General features: G+C 41.3%; 1 protein-coding gene across 1 annotated transcript in view; it reads left to right on the top strand.

Moving 5' to 3' along the window:
- The first annotated feature begins 5,109 nt into the window (after positions 1–5,109).
- The window catches only part of LOC137638460 (uncharacterized), a 265,349-nt gene continuing 261,863 nt past the window's right edge, over positions 5,110–8,595 (top strand). The window contains exon 1 of the mRNA XM_068370531.1: positions 5,110–5,459. The gene's annotated coding sequence lies outside the window, so the exon portion shown is untranslated. The remainder of the gene's footprint in view (positions 5,460–8,595) is intronic.

The following is an 8,595-nucleotide window of genomic DNA, read 5'->3' as shown; positions in this document are numbered from 1 at the left end:
CTAAAATATGGTTTTCTTCAAGAATTAAATACATAGTGCAAACATGAGATAAAGCAAGTATGCAAACATAGAAAGCACAGACAGTAAACACATATTCAATGTACATGAAATTTTCATACAAATACAAACAATACAGTTTACAATTGCCTTAAAATGTTAGTCTTTATTTAGGAAATATAAAAATAAGAAGACAAGGAACACAAACAAAATAACATATTGAGGCAGTATTCTCCTATAGCCTAATGCTACTCAGGTGTGTAAACATGCTGAAATATTCATGCACTTATAAGTTAAATCAAAGGTAAATATAATACAAACCACTAAACATGTTCCTAACGCCAAATATGTCAGCTCCTGAGAAATATATTATTTCAATAGCTTTAATCCAAAATCAAAAGAATTTTGAAAAAGAAAAAAAATGTACTGCAGATGCCTTGCCTTAAGCTTATATCCAATATCAGCAGGGGCTTAGTCCTGAGTAGCACATATTTCATGTACTATACTGTTAGTACTTGTCGTGAATTTTCTCCGACTTATTGAAATGAATGATTCTAGGCCCGATGGAATGGGCCGATGACAAGACCTTGCAGAGGTTTGCTTTCCAAAACTATTCAGGATTCAATAAAATATGATCACAATTTTTAAATTTATTACAAAAATAACCATTTGATTGAGAAATAACACACAATAACACTTTAAGCTAATTGAAAAATAGAACTGTCACCCTTAGGGGATCTGCAACATGTGCTCATGAAGCACAAAGTCCACGTTGGACCAAAAAAGACTTAATTTTCACAATTACAACGATAGTTCCTTGGTAAATCACTGTGTACCAAGGTCCACAGGCGTATTTTAATGCATAAAACCAATCCCCAGTCCCAGGGATGACAATTTTACAGACCGATATAACTCACATACAATACTCAGAAAAAAAGGAACCGACCTGGTATCACGTGGCTTGGAGCGGAGACAGAGAGACGAACAATAGCAAAACTTACTGCGTTGGAGGTTTAGGCAGAGATGAACGAGCGTCGTGCTGGACAGCTCCGATGAAAACTACGATCTCCCGCGCTAACTAAAGTGTCCTTGGGAGATGAGAGGGAACTCTGACGTTATTTATTCAATAAGGGGTTTGATAAAGCTTCTTTATCGACCACAAGACAGAGAAACAATCAAAGTCTTACTTTAGATCAAAGGGTAAACTTAATTCTTCGGCTGAAGGCCATAATTTGCCGTAATCCAACAAACTAGAGAGTCCTTGGCTCTAAACATATACATCAATATTTTCATCGTGGTGAAACAGTATAATATCATTTTTGTAATTCGTAAATAATAAATACTTTGTCTCTCTGACACCCGCTCCTTCCCCACCAGGTGGTTGAATTTTTATGCCACAATACCGTCACGTACTGGACAACACTCATTCGCAGAAACCCCTGCGAGATCTTCCAATCTTACCTCAATTTAACGCAACGTTCGTGGAGTTAAATGGCGGGGTTTTCGAGTGATCAGTTCAAAACTCCCGACAGTACTCGCCGTTCTTTATTCTTAGGGAACCTGTGAAACACCTAATGAGGATCGTTTTCATTTCGTTTATTGCAAACAACACACTTGTGTGACTTATTCACTGTTGGCGCCATGATTTCGTTTGTGTCAACTCTTAAATTCTTAAATATAAACAAACACAGGTGACATGTGATATACCTACAACGTCATCTGAACACTGAGCGGTCAAACTATTGTGTTCACTTTGGAGTTGGTAACTAGTGTATTAACATTCGTATTTTGAGCCTTCCTATCTTCCTTCAGAATACTGTATAGTCTTTGGAAGAATATACCCATCAAAAAGAGAGATGGATCTATTATACATTAGCAACAGAACACGAAGAAAGACAACGTTGGATAGAACACTTTAGTGCGGTCATGAATAGGAGATACGAAGGGAATAATTTGATTGATATACCTGGAGCTGATGAAGACCTTGAGGTGCCCATGAATAAATTCAGTGTGTATGAAGTCGAAGAGATGGGAAGCCCCTGAATACTATGGAATAACTACTGAGATGATACTGGCTTAAAATGGAGTGACCCCCAGAATACTTCTAAGATTATTTTGTAGAATGTGGCATGAGGAGGCAAAACCTGATGAATGGGATTGAGAGTTTTGGTGAAAACGGCAAAAAGGAAAATAAATAAATAAATAAGTAAAATAAATAAAAAGGAGACTTGACTCATTGCAATGATTACAGAAGCATCACACTTACGTCAGTTATTATAAAAATATATAGTATAGTTATTCTAAAGAGACTAGAGAGAAAGACTGATGAAAACCTGAGAGATGAACTAGCAGTTGGACTGACCAAATTCTAATTTGAAACATGTTGTACCGCAATGCGTAGAATAAAGAAATCCACTTTTGATGAAAAATATGGACTATGAAGAAGCCATGGTTAGTGTGCACTAGCCAATCTTGCGTTATTAAGGAATTCCTCTTAAATTTAATCGAGTCTGTTCATGAATATAGCGAGTGGAAAGTTAATGTTAGTGGAGTCCTATCAAATAATTTTTCAGTGAACAGGTATGTACTCCATGGGAATATGTTGTCACCTATGTTGTTTATCCTCATCATTTGTTATGCGTAGAACAGTCGGAGATGGTGGAGAAGGATTGGACTGGATTGGTAATAGGAAATTAGCAGACCTAAAGTATGCTGATGATGTTTTCCTTGTTAGCAGAACACAACAGGATTTGCAAAGCTTGCTTACCAGAATGCGTGAAATATCACACGAGGTTGGGCTCAATATAAAAAGAAGAAAGACAGAGATGATGAAGACCAAGTATACAATAGAAGATGAAATATTATTGGAAGGAGAAAGGGTTAATGAGGTAGAATCATTCAGATATTTAGGAGCTATGATCTCCAATACAGGGTCTTTAGAATTATAATTTAGTGAAAGATTGACAAAAAGCAAATCAGACACTGGCTAGGTTAAGTAAAATTTGGAAATCAAATTGCCTGAAATATATATCAGTTTAGTGAGATCAGTGCTACTGTACGGACATGAGTCATGGTATGACAATGTAACAATTTCGAATAGCTTTTTCTAGATTTGAGAACAAAGCCCTAAGAAGTATATTGGGAGGTAAATGGCAGGACAGTATTAGAAATGAAACTATAAGAGAGATTACTCGAGTGCCATATGTGGATGAGATCATGGTGAGGGCTAGATGGAGATAGTTTGGCCATGCTCTTCGAATTCCCCAAGAGAGATCAGTTCACCAAACGTTTAACTTGGCTCCACGAGGTACAGAGTTAGATGACCCAGGACTACATGGCAAAGAACCATGAAGCATGAAGTAAGAGATAATGAATGGAGAAGTATTGAATTAAACGCTCAAGATAGAGACGACTAGCGAAATCTACCTGAGACCCTTTGCGTCAATAGGCGTATGAGGAGATAATGATGATGATTGCATAAGTTATATGGAGATAGCACAGCCAGATTTTATCAATGGTTTTATCTCCAGATCACCACATATAGGCTAAACCGTGATTTTAGATAACTTGCCAAATGGTAGCCTATGTATTATTTCAATGAAAACAGGGCACGTCTAAATATCTACACTGCCTTACCTTGGCTTTTACGAGGTATATAATCTATCGACTGAAATTATACACACACACACACACACACACACACACACACACACACACACATATATATATATATATATATATATATATATATATATATATATATATATATATATATATATATATATGTATGTATATATATATATATATATATATATATATATATATATATATATATATATATATATATATATAAGAAATGAATGTAACGTAAAATATAGTCATAAATTGACAAACTACTAAAATATATCGGGTAAAAAATTAAATTATTAATGCAAACTATAAACGGCCTGTAGACAATTTGACAAATCCGTAGAATGTCTATTGAGAACGAATATATCGAAAAAGTTATTTCATGAGGGAAATGTAGTTACGCTTTATGGTGTTGATAGAATATTTTCAAATGGTAAACAATTATCATCTCATCTTTTCTTGCAGTTAGTGAGACAAATAGTAAACGAGCAATCGAACCAAATACTGGGTATTCTTTTAACCCTGGTATGAACAACCTGCAAGTACTCCATATTGGGGCATACTTGCAGAAACAGGAATATGGCCGGTGTCCTGCAGAATAGAATATAAGAAATTAATGCTCTTCCATAATATCATAAACTCTGAGGAGAAAAGACTAGTAAGAGAGATAATTGAGGATCAGTTGAAGAAACCGTATGGAAAGTGCTGGAGTAAGAGCATAGAAGAAATCTGTAGTAAATATGGGATGGAAGTTGAAGAAATAAGAAGTTGGGGGAAAAAAAGACCCTGAAAAAAGAAATCATGAAAAGAATCATGGAAAAAATAGAAGAAACTATTGAAGAAAAAAAGAAAATGATGAAAAAATTAAGATTTATTGAAGGAAATGGCCCACAGCCTTATATCAGAGAAATGAATCTGGACAAGGCATCCCTTGGAATGAAGACAAGATTAAATATGCTCAATTTAAAAGCGAATTTCAGGGAAAATGTGGAGATAATTGTGTGATCTGTGCAAAGATGAAGAAGATACTACCGAACATTTATTCTTATGTGCAAAATTAGGACAGCTAATGAATGTAGACATAAGTTTAGGCACGCTGAAAAATCCTAGCAGGATCTGACTGCATTTATAGGTAGGGCAATGCGTATGAAAGAAGAATTTAAGAAGTCCAAACTGACCAAAATAGGTTGCCAAGATTGATGATAGTAAGGTGTTATCCTATCTAATTTCAAGGTAGAACGGGATAAAAGTAAAGATTGAGAATCTCATTACCGTATTAATCTATTTAAGGCACAGGTAATATAAGCTTCAGGTTCAGGTTCTGTGCTTAATAACAATGATAAGAATAAGCTTAGAAGCTTTGCACCTATCTATAAAGTGATAGAGTGCCCGCAAACTTATTTTGCGGAGTGAGCAATAAGAAACCAGGAACCATCACGAATTTGGAACTTGTAAGTGTGCTGTTACTTCTGTAAACGGAAGAAGAAGAACATTTAGGCGGGTTGCTTGTATTGTTTGTTTACACCACACTATCTCGGCTATCTGTCATAACAATCTTATCAACACCCATAGTTAACCTACGATCACCACCGATCTTATATTTTTTTTAATCCGAATTATGTATTGTACCAGCCAATGAATTGTGAGCAGGTGTCAGTAACTGTAGCGTTGCAACTGTTGCTGTTTTCTTCAAATTAGAACTTGATTGTGACAGTGAAACGGGAAACGTCAACGAGATCTCAGAACTGATATTGTCTGAGTTTAACCCATTATCCAGAAACGTCAAAACAAGGGATAGAGGAGCGTTAGCATCTGTGGTCTTCCATCCTTCGGTAAGTATTAGTCTTAATGAAGCAATTTATAGCATACAAAAAATCATACGAGTAGGATAATTTATGCTATGGTACCCTTACACTGATGGACGAGTCTTCAACTTTTCGGTATTATTTTAATGTATTACAGGGCACTGTAACCATTTTTTTTTTTATAGAAAAAATTCCGCTCTGGAAAATGACACTCGCTATATGGTGTTCTATGCATTTCTGACCTTTATTATTGGGCAAACCACCCGTTCATGGGTTTTTGGACCCCCTCATATAAAGACAATTATGGGGGACCCCAGTGGGAAACTGGGATTTTTAGGGTGGGGAAATGTCATAAACGAATAATTTACAGCAATAATAATGGTCAGAAATGCAAAATAACAAGATAACCAGTTGGAAAAATATATGGTTCATGTAGGTGACTGAACATAGGCCAAACATAACACATTTGACATTTGTAAAAGGGTACAGAACCTAACAAACCCACCTAACTTAACCTAGTAGTTCCCAGGTCAAAACCCCTAGCCGGGGGCAAGCCCCCTGACCCCCTTTTCAGGTCACAAACCTTCCTAGGTCTCAGCCCTTAGCTGGGGGCAAGCCTATGGACCCCCTTCTCAGGTCACAAACCATCCCAGGTCACAACCCCTAGCCGGGGGCAAGCCCCCTGGACCCACGTCCCAGGTCATAAACTAAAACAAAATCACAATTCAGAAATGAATTCTTACCTTAAGTTTGGGAGGTCGAAGGCTGAGGGTCTTCCGTTGACAAAGGAAGAACTGTCACTGACCCTGTCGTAGACGCAGACGGGTGGGGCTACAGTTTGGTGTCTTGAAGCAGGATATTATGTAAGCGCTCAGACCTCTTGTGCTGGAAAAATGAGCACACTTTAGTTTGCTAATTATTGAAAAAACAAAACTGAACATTAAAATATGTATTATAATAATTTTTACCTGGCGGATAAAGACAAAACGAGATAAATATTGAATAAAATATTCTTTTTGAATTCCGCCACGGAGAATGTAACTCTTGATATCCCGCCACAGCCTTTCTATGTTTTGAGTATGTGCACTTGTCTTGGGATCCACAAAATTTTGTGAATGATTCACAGTGAGGTGCACATACCCCGCAGTGGTGAGATCTTTGTATCCTTTCCATGAATCACTGTGGATTACGCTTCCCGGCTTGATATAACGTTGTATCAAGGGCCCAAGGGTCTCGGCATTTCTTGCTTGGTCCACCAAAGCGACCACAAAAATTTTTATGCTCTCCCACTCCATACCACTGAACACCCACACACCAGACAAAGGCCTACCTCTGTTATATTTTGACCTCCCAAACTTGGATTCATCCACTTCGACGACAATGCCTGGCCCATCAATAGCCGGCAAATTCTGGCAGTAATTTTACGCGACTTCCGAACAAGAAGACCTCCAGTTAACCGAGGTTTGTAATGTTCAGCCAAGGTTATAGGTGACATCGCTGTGCGAAAAGGCCCTTTCAAGGAAATGATTCACGAACGGCAGTTTGTTCCGTAACCGAAGTACAAACCACGCTATTTACAAAGGGTTTACTTTTAGCGCAGCTGAAATGACGAGCCAATAGTTTTTAACGAGGGTTAATTACCCCCGCGCTAGTTAGCGGGGGGTGGGGAAGGGTAGCTTGCTACCCCTCCCCCCTCCACACACCGGTGACTTGCTTCACTTCACTTTTGGCTCGGCGGTGATCAGACGTGTCTGCTCATCGCCTTCGTGACAGCCTTTAATTTTCTGCTTTTTCTTTTCAGCGTGTATGTTGGTTGGAAGTTGACCTTCAGTTATTTTCTTTACTATGCGTACATGCCCTGGAGTTGCCGGCCGTCCTTGTGGGACTTTCATGTCGGACGTTAATACGGATCCACACACCCTCTGCCCTCAATGTCGGGGCCGACGGTGTGACCAGGAGAACATGTGCCGTGAGTGCAGGGAGTGGTCTGCCTCCCAGTGGGAGAGGTTTGGCCGTCGGCGTAAGCCTTGAAGGAGGAAGGTTCTCGGGACTCTTCTTCCGCCGCCCAAACCTCCTCCGAAGCTCCCCCTCGTCCGCCTCCTAAGGAGAGTCGGCCGAGTGGGAGCGCAGGCCCTTGTTCTGTTTCCCGACCTTTGGTGGGGGGAGAGGGCGTCGCCTCCCATAGCGAGGCGGTTCCCCCTCCTCCTCCGGGGGAGGTTATTGATAATGCCTTATCCAGTGATGATCTTTTACAGATTTGGTCGTCCCTGGGGCTTAAGGGCTTGCCCTCCAGGGTCGCTCTTATTGACCTTGTCTCGTTGGGGGCCGCTGTTAAGCAGTCGCCGGTGGTAGCAGAGGTAGACCCTCTGTCTATTGTCGACGTCGTGGTGACAGAGGCCTCCGACGTGGCTGGGCCTTCCGCCGCAGGTGCTGTTGCTGGTGATGGTGCTAAAGGCTCTCCTCCTCCTTCCGTACATCCTTCGAAGGGGGAAGTGAGTCCTTCGGTCTCGACTGCTGCTCAGCTTCCTTCTGAGGGAAGTGTTTTGACGGAGACTCCCCTTCGGAGGACCGATGGTCCCGACGATCTCCCCCGAGGCCGCCTCCGCCGTAAGGCTCACCGTCCTCTACGCCACAAGGGCCTCCCTTCCCCTTACAGGGGGACTAAGAGGCGCCTTTTTGGGTCTTCGTCCTCCGGGGGGGACTCTCCTCGTCAGCCTCAACCTACTGCTCCGCCCTCCTTGAACCTCTCTGCAGACCGCTCACCATCTCCTGCCGGATCTTCGCCTTCTGGAGAACTCGTCACCCGACGGGCAACGGTCCCTTCGGGGCTAAGGGATTCTTCCCTTACGCGAGCAGTGCTAGCGCACAAGCGCTCTCCTGCTCGCCGACGCTCACCTGCTCGTCGGCTCTCTCCTGATGTTCGCCCCCCCTCGCCAGCGCTCTCCTGCTCGTCAGCTCTCTTCCGAGCGTCAACGCTCATTTGAGGACCCTCGCCCTGCGGTCTCTGACCACCCTTTAGTTCCTGCTGAACTCCCTGCTCACCATCTGCCTGGTCCTGTGGCTACGCAACATCGTGCTGCGCGTGTGTCAGAAACACATGTTCGCCAACGCGCCAGCGATCTTCCCGTTCCTGCTCGTGAACGCGCCGCGCCACCTGTCCTCT

Source organism: Palaemon carinicauda, chromosome 3 (assembly GCF_036898095.1).
Source record: "Palaemon carinicauda isolate YSFRI2023 chromosome 3, ASM3689809v2, whole genome shotgun sequence".
Lineage (NCBI taxonomy): Eukaryota > Metazoa > Arthropoda > Malacostraca > Decapoda > Palaemonidae > Palaemon > Palaemon carinicauda.
This window is presented reverse-complemented; position numbering and strand designations above follow the sequence as displayed.